This window comes from Apteryx mantelli, chromosome 29 (genome assembly GCF_036417845.1).
Source record: "Apteryx mantelli isolate bAptMan1 chromosome 29, bAptMan1.hap1, whole genome shotgun sequence".
Taxonomy (NCBI): domain Eukaryota; kingdom Metazoa; phylum Chordata; class Aves; order Apterygiformes; family Apterygidae; genus Apteryx; species Apteryx mantelli.
The window spans coordinates 3,718,925-3,743,493 of NC_090006.1; the positions used below are offsets into that span (position 1 = coordinate 3,718,925).

Here is a 24,569-nt window from a genome sequence, read left to right on the forward strand (position 1 = left end):
GTGGGAGATTGCCAAATTGGCTAAATTATACTGATTTTGATTCTGAAGTGGGGAATAACATGGAAAAACTTCATGTGTTCATTTAAGAACCATATTCAATAATGATTTAACAATTTTTAACCACATCCTATTTAAAAATTAATTTATTTTTATGAAACACATGATGCAATGTGATTTATCTTATAAAAAGTTATTTATTCATTAGGATTAGAAAGAACAAGTCAGAATTAACTCATGATACATATTTTTTATACATGTTTGTATGTGTATCTATTTTTTAATTGGATATTGGTTTAAATATTATCTAAAAATCTCATAGAGATTTAACCTGAAAGCATCAGTTCATCTTTTGGATTTTAATTTTTACTTTTCACTAATATCCTTGTAAACTCTGAACAACATTGATGAAAGACCAGTATTATTTAAACACAATTTCACAGCTTGCTGATATTTAAAAATATATATATTTTTTGTATGCTGCCTAATTTTTTATTTTGAAAATCTCATTGATGTGGTTAACAAAGGTTTGAGGTTCTTTTTAATTCTTTTAGGAATTTTGGAACAAAACTAACAATGTATTCTGAAAGCTATTATTTAGGTAAATATAAAAACATATACATGTGTTTGGTTCCAGTTCTCAGTTACTTTAAATGAAAAGTTTACAGTTCTTTCAGATAAAGATGGATTGAATAGAATATTTAAAAGGTCAGATTTAATTAGTAGGTGAACATATTGAACAGACAAGCTCTGTGCTGGAGAATGGAACAGTGATTCTAATACGGATTCTCAGTTAAGGTATGCAAACAATTTATTATGGCAACAAGGAGGAAAGAATACTGTTATACCTGTTTGTTTACCTTTCTGTTTCTTTAGGAGGAAATTGTTTTCCTGCCTTATTTATCAAGTGAACTCTGTTAGTTTTTAGCTGGGAATAGGAGTGCAAGCATGAACAATAATGTTGGTTTTGCTGATATGTATTTTTTATAGAATCATAGAGTAATTTAGCTATGGATGACTTTTCAAAACATCAGCTTCTTTGTGGTAGGTGCTGTCTGAATGCGCCAGAAAGAAGACAGTCCCTGTTCCAATGTACTTACGAGAGTTTCTAAGTTTAAATGTTATAGGGCTATAACAAATTTAGAAATCCTTCCCATAACCCAGCTTTTATAGGTGCCGAGGAGTGGTTTGGGATGGAGTTATTTTCAGCTGGAGATTGGTAGAAACTTTTAGTTGTAATTTTTGGGAGATATGTGCCATCACTTAAAAGAATTAAACCACTAATATATTAAAAAAAACCCTGACTATCTCTAATTAATCTTTTGCCGCTGGATTTCTACTTCCAAATGGCACTGGCAGTGGCTATTTCTCTGCTCCAGTGTCAGCTTGGTAACGAGGGGGGAGGAACAGCCAGTAGCTTGATTGTTCTGGATGAACTATCAGCGATCCATTGGGAATACTGGTACCTTGACCTCTCTGACCCTCAAAGTGCTGAGTGTGGAAAATGTGAAGTCTCCATGGACCTCAATATGCACAAGATGTCAGAAAAATGCAGTTCCTGGAAAACTGTACCTTTTTTTTTAAGGTTGCATCATTGTGCTAACATTACAAGTTTTCTTCCTTTTTGTTTTGTTTTGTCCCCAAATGCATGTTTTCCTTTCTTCCGTCCCTTCAATAATGTTCACATTTTTATTGTGTTTAGGGTGTTCACAATTCCCCCAAGAGAAGAAAAAATGTAATAGAAGATCTTATACGCAGTTACATTGCAAAATTGCATTGTGTTTCTCCTTCTGCCTGTATCATGGAACTGGGATCTCCTTTAATAATGTCTTCTCCGCATTTAGCCAAAATCTCTGCTGAACTTGAGTAAACTTCCTACAGCTCCTTTTGGACTCGTTAAGGGCCAAGCTATATTTCAATTTTGATATTTGGGTGTTTCCTTGGCAACATTTTTTTCATTTGGACACATACAAGGTTATGGATCGTACACTTGCTTCTCTGAATTCCCAAGTACTGTTTAGTGTAGTAGACAGAGCACAGCCTGAGACTGTATAATAACAAATCTGATTGCAAACTAGCTGTTTGTGACTGATGTTGCAATTTAGGATTTATAAGCATTTCCAGATTTTTTGCCAATATCCAAAAATGTGTATAGTGAGCATACAACTTGCAAAAAGTTTAGTCAACAGTTTAAGATTTCAGTTAGCGAGCCAAGATTCCCTCCTCCCCCCCCCCCACATACTTTGAGGAGAGAAGGGTGTATTTGATTTAAAGTTTATACAATGCACCTCTTTGGGGGTTATTTTTTCTAACATTCATGCTCTCAAAACACCTGCTCTTTCTCTTGGTGTACTGCACATGTAATCTCTCCTATTTGCAAACATACAATGTATAAGGCTGTGTGTGGACTTAGGAGTCAAGAATCAAAGTTTATCTTAGACTGGCTTTCTGAAGCTCTTTGAACAAGTTATTTTTTCCTTGCATATGCCTTACTTTCATTATCTATTAAAAAAAATAACAAGGTCTTTTAAGATGAACTGAGATTGGATTTTTAAGGATTCTAAGTATTGGTATTATTATTGTAATTAAAGAGACACTCATCTCAACATAGATGCTACTGTAATCTATGTGCTAAACTATGGCTAATATTCCCTAGTTCTTAATGTGATTTCCTTAGTGGATCTCACAGTGTTTTATGGAAGAGGAATAGTAGTTTTTTCATTTAAATGATTTCAGCACGAGTGTGGGCTTTTTTTTTTCCTTTTCCTTTTTAACATACAATTCTGTAATTAGGTGCAATCATTTAGATATGCCAAAAAAATTCTTAATTAACTAAAGCAACAACACTGTATATATTATATTTTATCAAAGGAGTCTTTAGAAGGGTATTTGAATTCTTCTTTCCTGAAGACTAAATCCTTACTTACCTGAGAGACCAAACATCTCTGTTGGTGGTTTTCTGGTCTTGCAGGTAAAGAACGAACACTTTACAAAACCGCCTAGTTACGTCCTTACCCTGGATACAGTGGTGGTCCCTTGTGTGAATTGTTTTATGAATCTGATAAAAATTAAATACATAAAACAACATTTAAATAACATAAATAGGGTGTGTGTCTGTGTACTTGCACTTCCATCTGTGCACAAGTGAGCTTGATGCTAAAGATGAAAAGTTTTGGCAGATATTATTTATGGTTCATACTATTTAGTCTTTGTCTTATATTTTTCGTAAGAGGCAGAATTTGTTAGTATCAGCCTTAAATTTCAATTTCCTGGATTTTGTCAGCTTAAGCCAGACACTTAACCTTATTCAAAAGCATTTTTCCTTATTAAACTTTTTCAGGTTTTGTTGAAGCAGAAATGTTATGAAAATTTGAAAAAAGACTTGGCTCAAACAGTTTTGAAGACCAGAGTTATATTTTAGTTTCTTAAAACAAAAGGGAGTTGAAAAATGCAGAATTTTTATCACTAACCCCCAGGAGAAAAAGGGGAGGTTGGAGAAGGGAAAATGGTTTGTCTCTGTTTATGACTTTGCAAGTATAATTCTTAAATTCAGATGTATAATTAAAGTCAGTGACTCAGAAAACTGTAAATAATACAGCAGCCTTCACCAGCCTAAAGTGTGTATACCTATTGACTTAAAGGTAGTAACAAGAAGATGATGAGGTTTTTTGGTTCATGGACCTTCAGCAAGTGTGACATACATTAACTTATCAATTTCAGTGAGTGATTTAAAACGCCAGCCACCATTTGCCTGCAATAATTTTTGTTGTAAACTGCTCCTTCTGGACTTTCCTACAACAGCATTCAGGGTTTGTAAATCAATATCCAGAACCAATAGTGCGTTGCTTGCATCTTGCTCCTGGATGTTCCCAGAGCTTTTCTGTCTGGAACCCGTGCATTGGGTGTATGTGAGTGAGATTTCTTTTTCCCCCGTCTTCCTGCCATACAAACACCCCAAGTGCATGCAACTAATAAGTCACAGGTTCTAAACCTTTGTAGATCATCATTATGAGTACAGTTTAGCTCATGTATTTGAGGGGAGCTTGCTACCAGGTTTCAGCAACTGTCCTTAAAGCTGCAGAAATGGATAGCCTTGTGGCTGGTTCAACCTTGTGTTGATTCAATTAGGGGTATGGAGCTGCCTTGACACAACTACGCCTTGTTCTTGTTGACAAGAACCAATTTCTGTCAGTGAGACAGAGCGCCTGTCTATACGTTTACTGAAACTGTTAGCAGCCCCCTAAATAAAAAAGGGAAGGATAGTAATTAGGACAGAGTGAAATTCAGAAACAGTCCTGGGTTCAGTTGTTTTTTGTCATAGGCTGTTCTGGTGACCGTGGATGTCTGTGATATCTGAGAATACATGTATGGTCTAGAAAGGTTTTAAAAAGACATCTAAGCAAGCTAGGTTGGAAAAAACAACCCTTGTCTTGCTGAGCCTCATTTCCCCACACATAAAGTAAGGGTAATAGCGCTTCTCTACTTATTAAAGATGATGGAGAGGTTCAAAGTTTGTGGCAGGTAAATACTAAAGAGAAACACACAAAATAAGTTTTTGAAAGAAGAATTGATGCTGTTCTTTCCACCTCAGCACTAACAACGCTCGGCTCCTTTTGGAAGGCCCCTGTTAGCAGGGACTGTGTTTTATCCTGAGTTTGTGAAATGCTTAGCAAACTGGGAATCTGGCTTGTGATGAGGGGTCCTGGGATTTTTAGTGCCACAAAGTCAAATGGGCCCAAATAATTCCCCATTAGCATTTCCCAAGAATAGATGTGCTTTCAAAAGCGCTCCCTATTTGAGTACTGAGTCCTTTCTATCGGAGGTGTGAAACGGTGGGTGAACTGACCCATGAGCCGCTCTGTTTGTTGTGGGCTATTTTATTAGGGAAAGAAAAGCAACTCTCTTGGTTTGCAAGTCTGAGGAGAGCTTAATTAAACTGATTTTCTGTTGCTTAAAATACACCTACACCTGCTTCTGTGGTGCTCTGAGAGTCTCCTGTTCCCAGAAGGCCAGGGCAGATTGGGGGCAAAATGAGAGGAAGGTAATATTGCAATTTGTTTTTTCATCCAGGCCTGTGAGTCTTGGGCTGGTATATTTGTATTCAAATGTTTACGTAGTGGGAAAAAAATGGAATTTAGGTGATTTTCCAGGGGAAAATTCCCAAATATTGGCTAGTTCTGCATATTTTAAAAAATATATATTTATATTTCTTCCAAAATTTTTCAGATTTTTTCCAGATATAGTGTTTATATTTTGGTTATTTACAGCTCCTTAAGATACTTCTTAAAAAATTATTTTTTCTTGCCACTTTCCTGTTCCAGAATTTCGATACAGAAAAATGAAAGTAGGGAAGAGAATGGGAAAAGGAATAAAAAACCCCAACCAAGCAAAATATTGTCTTTCTCATTCTTGCCCAAACCCAGGAAAAAGTTGGGAGGGAATGCACACTTAATGAAAAGTTCCATAAAGGATTTTCTTTGTTTAAGCAGTTTCCATCAGCTCCAATTTTATGGGAAGTCAGTCCTTTAACACCCAATGCAGAGCTGTGTTTACCTTATCCTGAACAGGAAAAGTCTCTCTTCTGACTGATCTATAAATTGGTTCTACCTAGAACAACTGCAGGGGCTGCGTTCAGAATTTCAAGGAAAATAGCAATAGAAATTATTTAGAAATCTTTTTTCCTGTGAGATTTTAACAAAGATAGTTGCAAAACATATTTTGTGTTCTGTGGGAAGCTCTAACATTTGAAGTTTCTGTTTAGCTCAAATTAATGCAAAAAGTCAAGGTTTTTTCACATTTCATGGGGTGGAAATTTAAGAATCTTTTGATTAGGAAATAGTGAAACAGTCTTCTGGCAGAATTTCACTTTGTTGCAACATAATAAGTATTGAATAACAAGCAAAATGCCTAATTATATGCTATGTTTACATTTTACCTGTAATAAAATGAATATAACCCTAAATGGGTGAAATTAAATAAGAAAATAGAAATGTTGAAATATTGTTCTTAAGATTAATCATTATCCATGAAACGCTTCAGGTTTCATAAAACAGGGCTTTCTGTAGGATTTCCATTTTTGACCAACTTCATAAACCAGCTGAAGAGGCAGAAGGTTTAAATCTCCCTCTTAGGCAACTTGCAAGTTTTCTAGGTGGTGAAAAGCAGCTTCTGGTGTATGAGCATTTGCATGCTCTTCACAAAGAAGTTAAAACTGAAAGAAGGAACAAAACAGTGTGGGATCCAGTCTAGTGAATAATTGGAGCAGATTATTGGAGCAGATTATTGAAGCCACTTGGTGCAATGTGGAGGTATCGCACCTATGTGACCTAATCGTTAGCATTCGATGACCATCAGAAAAACATGCTTTTTCAACTGAAATGCTATTTTAGGGCTCAAGGGGAAAGGACTGCTGTTGGTCTGTTCTTCCCATTCCCTGTTTGTGTAGGTAGGTGGGTGGGACAGGGAATAATGTTTTGGTTTCAATCTCCAGGGTCTTAGCTGACACTAGGAAGGAAAATGGAAAAGGATTAGAACCAACTGGTTTCCCGGAAGACCTGCAGGCGAGCAGTAACTCATTTGTGACTGTCCTGGAGACACAGTTCAATCTTACTGGGCACAGTCCCTTAAGCGAGAGGGTTTGTAATGTGCCATGTCAGTGCTCTGGGAGCAGTCACACTGACTTTGATGAAGCCCCCTTGTCTGCAGCAAGTGGCTGCAGTAGCATGCCCCTCAATAAACACTTAATTACTATAAAAGCTTATTAACCTGAGTAGTTCTGTTTAAAACTGGTGGGATGTGCTAAATGCAGGCTTTGTGCAAAATATTTGCACGATAGTATCCTAACATTAAATTGTCTGGCTGATTCTTGTACTGTCACTTTAAGGCAAATTTTGCAATTTCTTTGGGGAGAGTGAAAATTTGTGGGTGTTTTTTTTCTTTTTCATTTTTTTAAATGACTTTCCTATAGTGAATACATTGTGGTCTCTCTTTGTCTTCTCACCAGCTGAGCCTCAGCTGCAGATTCCCAGGCTCCTCTTTTCCTCCTCTGTTCTCAGCAGTGATTTAATAAATATATTTAAAAATCACATTTTCCTTTCTCCACCCAGCTGCCAGCTCCCACCCCCATAATGTGTGTACACACATGCACGCATGTGAACTGAATTCACATATGCAGTGAGTGATAGGTCTGATTTCGCCAGAACTTAATGCAATCATGTTTTGTTTTGTTTTGTTTTCCCCTCACGAGTTCCCTTTTTCTTTTCCCCTTACCTATGTCCTTTTGGTATTATGGATCCTAGGGTAACAGATCATCACACAGTGAGAATGTGACCTTAATATATACTGTAGAGATAATCCATCACTGAGAAATGCAAGATCAGAACAACCTGGTCACAGTTGCCAGCAGATAGAGCATACTAAAGTTTTTGTGAAAGCTTGTCAGCACCAAATGGAATCCCCTAACCAAGTTTGCTAATGCTATAGTAAATATTTTAGTTCTTGTTGCTTAACGTCCAAAAGCATGATGTTTGAATGTAGTCTGTGTAATAGGATTGCCTAATATATACATGCAAGTCTGCTTTCCAGTGCTTGAATGTTTGGGGGAATTTTCTGCTTTTGAGATCTCAGATTTGATCCTCACTGGCACTGATCTATCATGATTCCCCTGGGCTTCAGTGGCACTTGTACCATAGGATCTCTGAGCGCCAGAGGACAGGGATGCTGCCAAGAAGAGAAGTCGTTCTCTGTCTTTGGGTATATTTGTGTGGTATTAGCAACACTGCTGGCTATTACAAGTAGGAATGGCTGTGGCTTTTGTTGCTGGTGGTAGCGCTGTCAGTTCCCTATTAAAACTCATTCTGCTGAGACCACGTACACATGCACAGTGCAAGCCCTGCAGATTGAGATACTGACAGTATAAATGGGCCAAATTGATAAAAGGTGAGAATGGGGAAACTGAGGCTCAGAGGAATGAACTGACCCACTGCACAATTAGGCTACAGTTCTCATATCTCGAGTCCTGTCCCTTAGGTACTTTGTCTGGAGCTGCCTTAGATTTAGTTTAAACTTCCTTTGTCTCCTTAGATGCAATAAATTTATATTAAATTAATGTATTACAAGGAATTAAAAAGCAAAATTCTTATCCTCTATTCATGCAGTTCATTCATCCTGATGGTTATAATGACTGCAACAAAAATTCATGCAAAGTAAGGAGCAGCTGACCATGAATAAACTTGTGATAAAATATGGCCCTAAGTTTCTTGTATTTCGTGTATTTTTGCAACATGCATATCTAAGTTAGTCCTGATGTCTTATTGGTGCAATGGTGTATAGCAAAAGCATTAAGGATCTGAATATAAGTGAAGTAATGTAAGACAAGATCTGTCAGCACAGGCTTTAATGTTGCTTAACAAAATATGTTACAGTAAATCTTTATAGACTGTATAAGTACGTTGAGTTCCAACAAAGTAAACCAAAGTAAACATTTCTCTTATGGGAAATTGAATTCCATGCGGTTAGGGCAGAGCTATGATTAATTCAGCGGCAATGAGAATATAGTTAAGTTATTGACTGTGTCTGAGAAACAATTTAAAGTCAGAAAAAAAGCAAAAAAACAAGTTTACAACCAAAAAGTAGGGGTGGAAAAATAGAACTGGAGTTTCTGATCTTTAATTATAAATTAAAGCATTGATGCTGTAGGTATCAAAGTCACATCAATTATTGATAATGAGCTTGCTACAGTGTTAGTGAGGAACCATCATCTGCACTGAAGCATTGCTGCTCTGAAGGGGTGTGTGTGCGCGTGTGTGCGCACGTATGTGTGCGTGTGATTTCGTTTACTCCCTTAACCAATATCAACAGGAACAGTGAGCACTCGGAGGGCTGTTGGACTGAAGCCTCAACCGGAGTGCATGGTTTCATAATGTTCGTTTTAACTTTAAATGATTTTTAATATTCTACATATGGTTTCATGGTTTTAAGCCTCCACACTGGGAATGAACAAGGCTGCGGTATTATGATGAATAGTGGATCAAGTCCAGGAACACCCACTTGCTTCCCTACATATCAAACATGTGGCGCTCCCATTAAATATGGGAAACTCTCTGGGGATTAGAGTTGTCCTATCTAATCCAGTCCTGTTTTGTTCCCCCGACCCAGATTGAGTAGGATGCATTGTTCCCATACATTCTTCTTTTAATTAAATGCAGTAGATATGTCATGTCAATGAAATATTCCAGGTCTGTTTTTACATCTGTAGCCATTTTCTCCTCCTTTACTTCCATTTGCCTTCTTGGAAAGAAAGTCTACATTAAATACAGTCTTGGATTAGTTGATTGGCTGTGTGTATACTGCCAAAACAGTTCAAATAAAAATCTTAATGTTGTTTTTTATTTTTTTGCCCGTGTAAAACTAGACTATAATGTCAGAGAGATGTTGTTCCTCTGAGAAGTTTCAGAACCACCAGAAAACTCGGCCTCCAAATTACCTGCCTGCCTTTGTTTGTTTTGTTAAGTGGATGATTTTTGCAGCAATCACACCAAACGTTTTTCTGCTTGTTACTTCTGTAATCCCTACAGGTATTAACATGACGGACACTGAACTTGGTTGTTTTTTTAATTTGCTGGAATAATTTGGTAACTGATCCAATTGATACAAAGCTTCATCATTATTAAAATAAAAATCCTCTCTGAATATATGCCAGGCGGATTATCCAGGTTTGAAAACTGATCTCCTTTTAAAAATGTCCTGTTCAATTATTATTTTTAAAATGCTGGATTACAGCTATGAATTCTCTGGAGGTTAAACTGGAGCCTTATTATAAGGGGAACTACAAGTAAACATTATTAATTATAAAAAAAAATTGCTTAAATTAGGTTTTTTTCACACCTGCTTCTTTCTTAATTAGCTAGTAGTCCACATATTTCAGTCAGTTGAACTCTTTAGTATTTATTCAAGCATACTTGACATTAACATACTGTTTGATGTTTGATATCCTGAGTTTTTAATTTAACCACATGACAACAAATGATATTTATGAAATATCAGTGAGCTGGAAAAATATCCTGTGTTGCAGTTGTGCACTGTAGTGAGCTGAAAGCTGTTTCCTTTCTGAGGTTTAAGAAGGGCTTAAATGCACAGGGGGGAATACGTGCCTTGTATTGATACCCTATTTTTTATCCTAAGCAAGATTTAGAGGCCACCAGTGGCGCAAAGCTACCAAGCGAGTAGCAGGCCTGCTGTAGGATCCGGGAGGGCGAAGAACCACAAAAATACTTTTAAAATTATGTCATGAGTTAGAGAGTTCTTACAAAATGGAATTTGTACTGACAGACAAGTCTTCAACAAAGTATGACATCTATTTGTCTGGATTTGTTATTATAATTACACTTAATATTTGGATTGTAATTTCTCCCTGCTTCCCTTACAATTGACAGTGATTTGCAAACTTTCCATCAAAACTTGCAAAATTTGTTGTTTGTTTGTGTTACAATAGCGCCCAGAGACCAAGCCAGGATCAGGTCTATCTAAGCTAGGTACTGTTTGCCATCATCAGAAGACGGTTCCTGCCTAAGAGAACTTGCTTTCAAAACAGATTGTATAAACACAGGGCGTTGAGCACAGAAACCACATAGGCATGTGAAACAACTTCCTTAGGATTTCACAGCAGGGTAGTGGCAGTGCTAGGATTAGAGCATATTCCCTAAATCCCAGTCTCAGCTATGATAGCATTACTTCACTTTTTTTTTTTTTTTTCAAATGGGGAAACTGAGGTATGAAGTAGTCAGCTGACTTATTTAAAGTAACTTTGTGTTAAGGACAAGAAACAGTCCCTCAGCTTGTATTTGGGTTAAGTGTTAACTTCAGGATGTGTCAGCTGTCTCCAAGTGAATAATCTAACATTTGTAATTACAAACCTCTTAGCCAACAGTGACGGTTTCTAGAACTGGCTAGCATTAAACTTGCAGAATCTTTGCCAGAATCTTGATACCTGCTGTTTTGGTCTTCATTTGTCATCCTGTACAAGGTTTACAGGGAAATGATGGTTGGTTTTGTGGGTAGACATTCACAGTAAAGGGGTGCGGAAGATCTGACTCGTTTGCTACAGACTCTCTTGTACAAGTCCTGTCCTTTTCAGTCTATTTCTCATCTGACAGCAAAGTTTCCTGATTTTGGTTTAGGGGTGTTACCTTAAGCAGAACCTAAGTGCTTTGATTAGAACTATGTTGCTAGTTGACTTTTCAGTTCATTGTTTAAAATATTTCTGAGTAATACAAAATTAAAAGTTTTGCCACAAAATGGAAAATTAAAAATATGAAATTTCAAGTTAGACTAGAATTTTTCTTCTTGTTTTTGAGTTTAATAGCAGAATTTTGTTTCAAAATCAAAGAACTTATTTCAAAAAATGTGATAATATTTTTGTGCTTTTGATGTCTCCGCCCACTATGAAAAGTATAACAAATATCTTCAGCCTATCTGTGTTTTCATTTTTTGTCTTGCACATTAAAGCTTCATATGTTACTGTATTTTCTTTAAATATTAATCATAATGATGCCACTTTATTTTTTCTAAGCCATTTGAACTGTAGCACAGGTTAGAACTACAAAATGTTTGAGAATAAGTTTGTATTACTTCTGTTGCGATACCTACTTCTGGGGTCGGGTAGACTCACTTTCCCTCAGATGAGAAAAACTGATATAATGCCCTGATGCAGCCTAATGGCTTTTTAAGATTGCTGGTTGTCATAGAAGACACTCGTTTACATATGATCTTGATCCCCAGTAAATCGTTTTAGCTTCAGTCATGTAGACGCATGTACACACTTTTGTTGTCACAGCTACCAGTCATTGGCTCTGCCTGCTTTCTGTGCCATTAAAATGTTGGCAGTCATTGAAAGAAGACAATAAAAGAATAGTTGTGTTCAGACCCAGCTTCTCAAAAGAATGTGCGTATTCTGCACTAGAGAAATGCATCTGCTTCTGGGGTGGGGTGCAGTCAGAATCAGGCCATGCCGTGTAACAAATGAAGCATGCATAAAGAAATATTAAGCATGGATTTAGAGAAAATCCCTTATGTTAGTGGAATGTTCTAAACTCACAAGAATATCTTCATAAAAACAAATGGGAGACAGATGCATGAATTTCAAGTGGCAGGATAAATTCTGAGTGAAAAGAAAGCTTTTTTTAATGTTCATAAGTGTTAGCAGGTCAAGGTAATAGTAGAGGAGATGAGGGGTTTATTTAGACTTGTTGAAACTCGTTCATAGCAAAACTGCATTGTCTTTGCTAAGATATTAACTTTTGATAGTTACTTGTGTGTTAATTGATATGGAGTAAGAGTGCTCTTCTCAGCTGTTTTGACACTTCCGCGAAAAAGAAAGCAAAACTCCCATCATCTGCTGTATTTCAGAAGAAGCAATGGTTTAATCTGAGCTCATCAAAACCTGGGACCTCAGAGCCTACTGAATTGGAGCCTTTGCATTTTGAGAGGGCAATTTTTCTTTTTCTGATACAACATTCTTTAGAATCTGAAGGCTGAAAAACAGAACGAAATCTCTAGGTGTCATTTCTACTTTGTTGATTGCTTGGCACATAGGTTTACAGAGATCATGTAGTATTTGATTCCTGGGTTTGCTAATTAACATATGGTTCAAAAGATGAGGTCCAAAGGCTACTGATATTTCACTGATCTTGATTCAATTTCAGTCTGGAACGTAGGGTCTGAAATACTATATTTCAGAGTATTGGACATACCAATGTGAATGAGGGATCCTGTTATTTAGGAAAAGATGGTCCTTGCTCTGGTGAGCTCCCAGTCCAAACAGGACTAATACCTGTTAAATTGGAAGAGAAAGCAATAGGATTACAGGATAGATCAGCAGAAGAGTTGAAAATAGTCCTGGAGTGTTATCCTGATTTCATCCCATGTACATTGCCTTTAGTATCCTACTTCCTGACTATCATGTTCAGAGCTACCTCTAGAAACCAGGTTTTGTGAATCTTAACCTTGTCACTTACCTGCTAGGCTGTGTTACTACCGGACTAGAGGTTGAAACTTCACATTTTTTCCTTATCAACATTAGATCTTGACTCTGTCAGGTGGACTTGGCCATAGTATTGAACAGCTGGTTGTTGTCTTTGGGTAGAGTGTATGAGAGAGCTGGGAGATGCGATGTTAGCTCACAAGGCTGCTAGTAAATGTGGAAACGGAGACCAAAACTGTGAAGAAACCTGTTGCTTTTAACATTTTTATTATTATTACTTCCAATAGAATAAATAAATAAAAAGAGAATGCAGCTCAGCAAAGCGTGCAACACATCTGTGTCATAAAAGGTGTTATAAGGAGGCAAACTTCTTTTGAAAATCTGAGCTATAACACCATTGCTATGCAAGCCAGGGGCAGGAGAATGTATTGGAGCACGCTGCAGCCCCCCTTGCCCTCTGTGGGGCTGAAATTTTCATCTGAGTCTGGATGGGTTTTTAACACAGCTTTTGCTTGAGTTCTGTTCTCTCACAGTAAGGTTGTGAGAAGCTTAAGCGAGATACTGGGATCTAGTTTTGTCAGGTGTAAAACGCTGTCGGTTCCCACCAAAGTGTAATGCATAGCATTCTCTTTGAGTGTCCTCAGAATTAGGTCCTCAAATATCTGAAATAAAGAAGCAGATAAACTTGAATAATAATGTTTGATTGACACCAAATTCCAGATCTCCAATCCTTAGGTTAAAGGAAGAAGGCCCAAATCTAAGAAGGGTGAAGTTGCCTCAAGCTGTGGTAAGAAAGACATTGAAGCCATGAATCACACCAGAGGAGAAAGAGCAGAAGACATTAATCCTGTTATTGTTCAGTGATTACAGGGCTCATGTTGGAGAGGAAAAGACAGCCTAGGTGCTGCAAACAGCGCTGCAGGGACTATTTGTTTAAATTTATAAAGTCCTTGGATAAAATTGCTCATGAAATGGTCAGATGCTACAAGAGTGGAAGAGAACACTTAGGGAGTGTTGGAGAAGTTTGAGCTTTTCTAGCAGGTGAGACAGGCTACTCTGAAGTGCGAGTACAGGAAAACATATAGATATTACTGGAGCAAGCTGACCTAAAGGAAGGGGGTATTAAGGAGAAGTTAATCTTGGACAAAGAGCCAATAAACACAGAAGAAAGGCACCAAACTGAATGCTCATGGAGGAGAGATGCAGCACTTTCAGGTTGCAACTTGAGGAAAATGTCATTTCACATGTAACCCTAGTGTTCATTTAAGGCTGCTTTGGCTTAGTATCTTAGTCCTTTACCTGATCCTCTTATCTGTTGGTAGATGACATCTACTTAGTGTAAGCGAGAGCGTTGATACTCTGTTTCCTATTTATTAAAAGTCTTTCCCTTATGTGTAAAAATGGGAGAGAAGTTTTGCAAATCCAGCAGAACAGTTGTGTGTAATTTAGAACCTGGAAAGTTCCTGCAGTCTTGACAATTACAGTGAAGACTTGAGTTCTGCTGCAGCTCAGCTTTTGGGTTTCACCTGCATGAAGCACATCTTTTATTGAACCACTAAGAGGATAATTTTTCTTTAAAGACCACAGTCCTAATACCAGTTTATTCCACAAGTAGGAACAGAGCCAGATCAACAGACCTGTGTAAACAAGACACCGCAGACTTTCTTCTCAGTATTTTTTTAACTTTTTTTTATATACATATATATATATATATATATATATATATACATATATAAAGAGGCTACTTCAGATTCTGCAGAAGTAATAATAAAACCAGACCTAATGGGTCACCATATGTGGAGAGGAGTTCTCTTGGGTCTTAGGATATACACTTAAAGAGTGAAATAAAGAAAAGGAAAAAAGCAGTAATATTGGCAACTGTTGTTAGGTAGTATAAACAATAGCCAGCCATTGGCTTGGAGCAGAGGATCAAGTTCCAATAGCACTCAATAGGGAGCCTTCCTTAAAAAATTAGAAGAAGCTGGGTTGGAGCTGGTCCATGCTGGGAATGGCAGAAGAAGCAAAAACAAGAGTAAATGAATGGAAATTAAGCAGCAGGAAATGGGGATTTGGCACAATGCTGGAATTTGAAACTGCAGAGAGGTGTCAGTGATAAAGGTTGGATAGAGTTTCTGGCCAAAAACAGAAAGAAAGAATGCAGATGTGTTCATTGAATAAAGTACAGATGTAGAAAGTGGAAAGGGGGGAGGGGCTGACAGGGAGAGAGGGAGGAATGAAGAAAAGAAAAAAGAAAATCAAGGGGAAATAATGCTGAGAGTAGGTGCATTCATGTTTGGCGTTTTCTGAAATGATTTTTCTCTGTGTGTCTGTACAGAATGACAGGTCTAGGTTTATTTCAGACTGCTGCATTCTGCAGGGAACGTATTTTACATATACCTTGTCTTGCCCCGAGCGTGTTTCTGCCCCACGTTTTTTTTGATCATGCAGCATTCAACATCTAGGTGTGAGGTGGGGCTTAGGGATTTGCTCGTTCATCATCTGGCAGTATCTCTTTAGGAAGCAGAGGTGATGTCATTTCAGGGACTACAGGATTTATGCTTCTGGATTCCTTATAAAGACACTATGATGTAAAAGTTTTGTTTACACTTTGTTGTTGTTGTTTCTTTTGTCAATTGTTTTAGTTCCTCTCTACCTCTCTACTGTGGAGTATTTATGCCTAAATCTAGGCATATGGTTGCACAGTCAAAATTTATCATGGATTATATAAATAAACCCATGTTGTGACAATTGACAATAGATGTGCTCTTACTAATTACAAAGTAGGCTTATTTACTTAAACTGTTGTGAATGTGAAGCCATTTTTCCCTGCAACTGGGCAGACTAATTACAGTTTTGTTCATTTTTTACATTTCATCTGATGAGTAATGCTATTGTATTCTTTCCCTAAAGTCCTTTTATGGCCCACATTACAGTTCCTTCTGAGTACTTCTCTATGTATCTGGCCTCAGATTGCCTCAGTGACAGAGGGAAGTCTGTCATGCTTGTTATACTGCTGTATACTTGGTAAACCACAGCACTGTGAGCTTTGAAGGCATTTAGGCATTTGCCTCCTATTAATTTGTGCACATAAAATAAGAAATATGACTCTCAGTGACTTGCCAAATATTCAGGTAGCCTGTAGCAGAGCTGAGAGTAGTATCTGGGTCTTCCAAATTTAGGCTAGGACTTCAAACACTGAACCATATTCCTTTGATATTGTGCTTATGGATGTAGCTTAGGATGTAAACTGTCAAGGGAATAAACAGTGTCCTTCTAGCAGTGTAACTGCATTCACTGTGGAAATCATATAGACTTAATTACTTTTGGTTGAAAACTTTTCTCTCTAACTTAACTAGTTAAATATGTATATTATAAATATTTTGGAAGGTATCCGAAGGGCCTGATTCTCTATTGACCCATACCACATGTCATTTACTAAGAAAGTATGTTAGCATTTTGTGTCTACTTAACAGTTGGTTGATATTAATAAATGAAGTGCAGTGCTGCATGAGACCACAGCTCTCTGAAAACAGCAGTGAAAATGAATGGCAGTCTTTGAGCTGTATTTGACCAATTTATACTGTGGGTTTTGGGTTCATGGTGTTAGACCCTCATCTTGTAACTTGATCTGTACTGTGCCCTGTTGACTTTTTTAAGAGCCTGTCCAGGAAAATTGTTTCACTACACTGGGACCTAACCCAAGGCAGTTGCAAAGCACCATACTCACTGATGTATTAAGCGGTCACATGTGCATGGGTGAGTAACTCTTTTTGCCTACAAGTGCAAAATGTGACTTCTAAGTGTGGTGTAAGGCTCACAAACAGAACTTCATGTATTATTGTGACACTTGAAAAAAAGAGATGTGGAAAGCAAGGCGTGGTGAGATTAAACAAGAGTCTTGACAAAGATGACAGTGAGTTTAAAGGAAGAAACAGGGACTTAATAAGAGTAATGCTTATATGGGTTGAAATCCCTGCTCCCTCCCCCCAGTCATTCCCCCCAAACCCCCAAGATACAGTTTATCAAAGTTACACTGATTATTAAAAGAAAAGCTGTGAAGAGACATTAAAGCTCCCATTTCAGGGCTACAGCCAAGTTCTGTATGGCTGTATGATGCCTATCTTTCGACTAACTGCTGTTGGCTTTCTTGCATCTAGCTGTAATAGTGTCTGATGCTGGCTACTATCAGAGACCAGATCCTAGGTTAAATGGCCTAATAGTATCATAATAGCTGGCAACTTTTCTACTACCCGCCAGCGGCATTGATGTGGACAACGGGGCTAGTCAGCACTATGTAACACGCATAGTTTTTAAGAGAGAGAGATCCTTGTGCTTCAGTGCATAAACTGACTGCTAGCAGCATTCAGAATAAACAGAAATTTTCTCTTTGGGCAGTTTATGCCATAGTGGGTTTTTTTTATACCTCCTTCTAGAAGCACTTGGAACTGACCGTTTTAGAATACAAACCCAGCCTAAGGTTGGATTTGGTACTGTAATCCTTGTGCTTTCTGGTTATGTGTGTTCCTTTGTAACCAATAGACAATTTCCTGATTCAAAAAAACAGGTGTGTCTGGTATTTTGTTGGTACTCACTGAAATCAGTGCAGCCTTCCTAGTTTTTATGGACAGACAGTTGAATGTCTTTGGCTAGATTGTACTAACAACGCTAATAAAAACTCTGGCAGCGGCTGTTAGCCTCCAAAGCTTGGATCAGGTTAAGTGAAGCCAAAGTACGGACAACTTGTCTCTGAGCTCTTTACTACACCTTTATGCTTTGTGTGATGTAGGTTTGTGTGAACTATTCTAATAGATATTTATTTGTAGCTGAGATTTCGATAGAGTTTAGATCTCGTGTAACCACTGAAATTAAACAACTGCTTTTTAAAAGAAGTTGATCCTTAAGCAACGTAAAGCTCTGAAGAGCTTCAGTTACCAAACCTGGCCAACTGAGAAAGGTGCTGTACAAATATAAATGAAAGAGTGGATCTCGGTGCTAAGGAGTTCACAGCTGAACCCCATTATACTCCTTTGCAAAATCATTATTATATTAGCTGAGAACTCTTGCCTTTTCCTGTGTCAGTTCCTAGATGATGCTAATAAACAGGCAAATAAACTCACAAAATCAAATGCAGTTTGAAAGGGACAAAAATCCTGGTCATTAAAAGGATTGCTATGCCTGCCTTTAAAGTAGCATCTGGCCACATCACTTTTTCTATTTCTCCATTTCTTCTTCATCCCTCCCCCCTCCTCTTCCCTTTATGGAGTCTTTTAAGTATAGATGCTACTTACATGCCTAAACAGCTGTAAAACTACCAGTGCAAACCCCCTGTAAATGCCTAACAGATGCGCCATAGTGAGGCATACATATGGACAGCACTATCACCACACTGGAGACGCTTCTTCCCTTCCAAGAGGGCCGTATAAGGGAGAACTCAGCAGCAATGCTTTGCTCCCTATGCTAGAGCAGGAAAGGTAACAGTAAGCCTTTGGCTAGGTAGCCTGATAAAGGAGTATAATCTTCATTTTGAGATTTTTTTTAAAGAGAATATTAAACAAACTTACAAATTAGAAATACTGTGCCTGTGCAAGATGACAAGCTGGAACACACTGTGATGTTCCTTCCAACTCTATGGTCTTTGATCCCATGCTGAGGATGCAGATTAGATTTTTCCAGCACAGACAGGGATTTCACAGTCCTTTCACCAAATCCTTTAGCTTGCCCTTGCTCCATTATTTTTTGCCTTTCGTAGATGTTCCATAGTCATTGGAGAAAGTGGCAGTGGTGTAAATCTTACCTCACTTCTTTAAATACCTCGGTATAATGTGCATTTGGGAGTTGGTGGATAAGTCCTCAATGAGCAATTTGTTGAGCTGGGGTTGCTGCTGGACCACCCATCTTTGAGAACATCAGCCCTGCAGGATGGGGCTGGGCACGCGCGGCTGCAGCACAGCGGCTTTATGAAACTTGCAGGGTGGGCAGCAACAAATACTACAAATAGCAAGTAGTAGGCGATATGGTTTTGAACATCATCTAATGGCATCTGAACCATGGGCTGTTTGCCTCTAGGCAAATACAGTATGCTCCTGGAGCAGAGGGGTTTTGTGAAACTCTGTGGCCCTGCCTGTACTGGAAGGAGAGATAACTGCAGCAGGCATAAGGAGTGGGGAGTTTCTGCGAGTTAGATCAGAGGTCTGTCTGCATGTGGAATCTTCTATCGCGTGTCAGGAAGTGCAACCTGTTGATACAACACTAAGCATCTTTATATATGCAGGAATTGCAGATGGTTAGCTGTAACTGTGGGTAATGTTTGTTCCTAACCACTTACCCTTCTGCATACCCAGACATCTGGCTTATCAGACTCTGGTTTTCAGCTTTGTGTAATGCATGCATCTGCGGATTCTTTGTAATGCATTTGGCACAGGACTTCCAATTTCAAAGCTAGCCTCTTATTGTTCCTTGCTCATGTGTACTCTCAAGTTTCTGCGTCTTTTTTGCTTTCTCCCCACCCTTTTCCACAACCTCCTTTTTATAACTAAGGAATGTTTACACAATTATCTCACTGACATGATTTGTTTATTTACTTCAGTTAAAAAAAAGTATGGAGAGAGACTAAGATTTTGATCTGAGCTCTCCCAAAGATCTGGGGGCATTGGCATCAAAGGGTTTGATTTCTGGCTTATGTGATGTTAGAAGTAGAAGTGGGACCCAAAATGGAAGAGTTTTAGCTACAGCACTTCAGCAAGACCAACTTTTTGTCAGTACCTTTCTGTATATAATTTTTTGGCATCAGTAAGATGGGATCTTCTCCCACTAACTTATGTTCAAAGTCTTTGAGTATCTAGAAGGGCTCTGTCCCTGGAGGTGGAAAGGATGTTATGGCCAGCTAGTATTTAGCAAAATGACCCAGGCCTCAGGGTTTAAGGTGTTGCTGAATGATGCGTCTGGTCCCAGATCCTGGACTATACCTTTGGACAAGACCAAATTAGCAAAGGAGAAACTGGCTTTAGAGGATTATGAAGGATAAATGCTGTGCAACAGCAAGGCAGAGATATCAGAAAATGTAGAATAAATGCACAAAATCCCTCAAACCCTGAAGCTGGGGTTGACTAAATTACATGTGGTACAGAAAAATCATTTAAAAAAAAAAGCCCAACAAAGGTGGGAATATAAACAGGTGAGAAATAGGAGTAGATTTTTTGATTTACAGAACTAAAAAAAAAAAAGCAGGAAAGTTAGCTAATGAGAAATCTGTAAACGATTGCTGATCTGCTCTTCACTAGGGCAGGATTTAGTGGGCAAACTGAGTTTCAAACAGAATAGCTGACTGTGCATAGCTAACTAGAGCACTGTAAATATCGCCCTTGCAAAGAACAGGTTTTCATCAAGGTTTTGGAGATATATGCGTTAAAATATCACATCAGGGTTGTAAAAGTTAGAGTATGTTACAGGACCTGAAACCAAAAAGCAGGGTGTGTTAAGCACAATTAAGCTGATTTTTTTTTTTTAATGACCCAAAGTCAATCACTTTCTTCTCTTTGCCTCCTACTCTCTCCTTCCTCAAGTAAACATCTGTTTCTAATGGTGCTCCTTGTCAGTAGGCTGGTGATGGTCAGTCACCCGGTGTTTGCTTGTTTCAGCTTATGCCTGCACCTACTACACACTGATTTTTGCTGCCTGCTCAGGGCAACAGGGAATTCCAATGTGAACAGTGCCCTCAACTTCAATAGGAGTTTTGAGCTCTTATTGCTTCACAGAATCTTTTTCTTACTACGGAGGTGATGATAGTCAGAGAGCAGGACTTGAGAGACCTGTTTTTCCATAAGATCACCAACAAAATGGAGAAGAAAATCAGTGCCTCCATTTTCCCTTCCATTAACAAACACAGGAGAAAGGGTCTGGAGGGAAATGTTCTTGCTTACCTTGGGGAGATGTAGAGGGTTGATATTTAATGACTGTTTATCAAATGTTTTGAAAGCCTGCATCTGAAAATACATTCCTGTTGCTAATAATATATAACCACATCTAATAATAAAACCTAAGAAATGAAACTTCAGTTTAGGTGTTGTTGTCAATGATAATAGTGTTGTTGGTTTTTTTTTGTTTGTTTTTTTAATTTCCATGTGAATAGATCTTTTAGCCTCTTTGTATGAGGAGAGACATAAATCACTGAAGTTTTAAGAAGACTTTGGGATCCTTCAAGGGAGGAGATGTATATTAATAATTTTGTTGCTGCGTATAATACCTTTTAATTGCGAAGTCATCTTTCTCATCTTTTTAATCTGTACTAGGATTAGTACTTAGCAGTACTAAAATGCAGTCATCTCTGTGGTGAAGCACTGCAATTTGATGCACAGTGTCTTGTGCATCCACAGCAGGAATTCAAAACAGCAACATAGCAGTAAGTCCCTTTCCTTAAAACAAAAGGTGTTATGCACATACTGTCCATGAAACGTATGCGACTGTAAAGGTTTTACCTCAGAGCTCCAAAATTCACTAATGATAGTGTTCTGCTTAATTTGCCTTTCCTGTGCAAAGAGTTGCCACTGTGATTCACAGGATGAAGGGTTTAGCTACATACAGACTCTGTGAAGCTGTCCGTTTCTGCGTGGCTAAACTAGGTGGTTTAATCTGCAGTCTGAACAAAGTGCTGCCGTGGTTGCTAATCCTTACGTGATCAGAGGGTTTACGTGGGGGAAGATTCTTTGCTGCACCTCTTCTGGGAACCCTCCCATGGCCATCTCCCAGGGCCTGATGATTCTCCTTGCTCTTGCTATGCCTGCTGCACTAGGGGAGCTGAAGGTTTGGGAATGTTCCCTCTCTAATTGCCGTGCTCCAGGGGGATACTTCCTGATTCAGTCTCTCCTCTTTGCAGACTGTATCCTTTGCCAAAGATTGGTCAGACATGTTTTCTTAATCTCCCATCTTCTGATTTAAAGAAATCCTTTGACAAAGAAGCAGTGGTTTGCAGATAAGCAGTCTTTTAATTTAGGATAATCTGTTAATGATGTGAGTGGTATCTAGATTAGCAACTGAAAGTTTATCTTATTGACCAGAATCAGAAATGTTCCACAGGTGAGACCCTTGCTCTGTTATACAAGACATGCGTAGTTCTGACTGTGACAAAACTGGTCCCAGTTTTAAAATTGCATATTTTTGACTGCATGCTTTAAACAACTAACTTAGCTTGGGCAGTTATTGATCCAAGATGTCCCTTGTTAAAGGACAACTTGTGATGTGATTCCTGTTTAGCTATGGCTCATTCATTGGTTTGGTGGGTAGCTTGTTTCTGGGGATATCCCCATTTAGTGATATATCTATCTGTCTATGAGATCGTTGCCCACAAGATAAGTGCTGTAACACTGGGGAACTCATCTCTAATGGAGGTTCTAGGTGGTTGCATTCTATTAACAATGTAGGAAGGTCAAAATTCTCAACTTTCATGCTAGGATATGTGCCAAAATCTTTAAATCTTAATCTTTAAGTCTGCGCAAGTTGGGGAGATTGATAGGGTGATGATGGGAGAAGGAAGATGGTAAATTTCCAGACTCAAAAATAGGACCAGATTTGCTAATAGGGTTGAGAGGACTTCCTGACCTGTGTGGGTGGCTAATGTTGCTGTTTTTGTGTCAAAAGTATGCAGAAACTGCAGCTGTGAATAAGGATACGTCTGAGCCACAAGCTTGGATTCATTTCCAGATTCACAGTGATGGGCGTTGGGATGTGATATTATAGTCTGAGCTACTCCTTGGTTCAAATCCAGTTTAGATTGTTGTGTTTTCTTTCCTAGATTGTTTTGTTCCCTTAAACTCTAATTCACAGCATAAGTTAGTGAAGGTTTGCAAAACTGTTGGATTCAGAGTCTGTTGTCAGTGAGCATAGAATCATGACGGAGTGAAACAGCTAATACACATAACTGTTCTTTTGAGGGGTCTCAGTCTAGCAAAAATGCAAAGATGTTGTGTGCATGATGAAACAATCATAGGTCATACGTGCACGAATGTCTTTAGGAACTAGGCATGGTGCTTACGTTAAATTTGAATAATTGTATCTTGCATCATCTATGCGTGATCCTTGCACGTTTCCCAAAGTTTGGATTGTAATGTGCAAATTGCAATTCCGGTTACAGGGAACCTCTGCTGAAGCTGAAGTTCTGTGCAAACAATTACTTCTTTCTGAGTAGTGCTTCAGTCAGATCTCTGGAAGTGAGTGTGCCTGTAGCAGTAAAGTGGTATTTTGTCTTTTCCCAAACTCCAATTCCATCATAAACCCCTGATTTGAGTGGTTTGGCCAAATGTTTAATTACTGCAATTACAAAAGGGCATCATGCTTGCACATCAATCATCTTACATTGCAAATGTTTGCACATAACCAAGATTGAGAAGAAAACAAATATACAAAATGTGCATATGTTCTAATTTCAATGTGAAATAATAATCTTCAGGCTTGTTAATATGCACTAGATGGGAGCAATACTCTTACGAGGGAATATCTCTGAACTTGCTCTCAGAGATTGCGAAGCTAGAATGAGAGTCCTTTTGTTAAGAACATTTAAAGATTAGTCCATTGGGTTTCCTGGAGAAGGAGATCCTTCCTGAAGTCTTTTGAATCTTCTGTATGTATATTTTTTAATTTTGTATCTGTTACTGAATTCAGTAGAATAGTTGGAAAAAATATTTATTGCTTCCTCCCTCTTGGAATTCTACTGAGTAAATATCCATAGGATCTTACATGTTAAGTTATGATAGAACCATATGGTTTATTCCCAAGTGAATACGGGACTTTTGAAAAAGAGGATGGTGTTATAACTTTTTCAGCATAACCATCATTGTCTATTTACATCAGTTTCACAAGGAAGTATTAGGGAAATGAAGCCGTTAAGGATCTTTATTTATTTATTTATTTTAAGAGGCCACTGTTGGATGTTGGGAGTCAATTTTCATTTAAAAGGGGACATGTTCTGGCAGTCAAGCTTATGAACAAATATGGAAGAAATATCTAGAAGTGTATGACTTTTGGCTGATTTTTGATTCTCTGTTGTATCAAAAATTGTTTTAATCAAAAGGGATCGCTGAGCAAATGCTGAAAATTCTCTCCTCTGGAATGCAACATACAATTGCGCTCCCACTTCTGTGGGTTTTTGCTCTCTATTAAAATACGGATGGTGTCATTAGGACTTCCTCCCTGACTGTTCATTTCTTTCAGGTGTTTATTTGTTCCTCTTTCTTTGCAGCTAAAACTCACTAGCTAAACCAGTCATATGTATTTTTAAAATATTGTACAAGGTTAAGATATTACTCATCTATTTGTCTTTTAACCCAGGCAGACTTTTTAGTAGCTGTGTAGCTATACTGATTTTTTTTCTCCTTGATTTCTTTTGACTTTGGGGGGGGGGGGAATAAGCAGAGAGGAAAGAGAAAAAATAACATTAACACAAAGGAGCACTTCTTATTAAGAGTAGGTGGGTAAAGGCATTGGAAAAATAATACCTCAAGATGCATTGAAACATTTTAGGGAATTAGGGAATTCTGATCTCCTGCAAAAGAAAAAAAAAGAGGAGGAGGGGGGGAGAAAATTAATATTAAAGACAAGCTGT

At 38.1% G+C, this 24,569-nt stretch overlaps 1 protein-coding gene across 1 annotated transcript in view; it reads left to right on the forward strand.

The window, feature by feature from the left end:
* EBF2 (EBF transcription factor 2) overlaps positions 1–24,569 on the forward strand; it is a 142,275-nt gene that overhangs the window by 56,996 nt on the left and 60,710 nt on the right. The gene's annotated exons all lie outside the window — the stretch shown is intronic.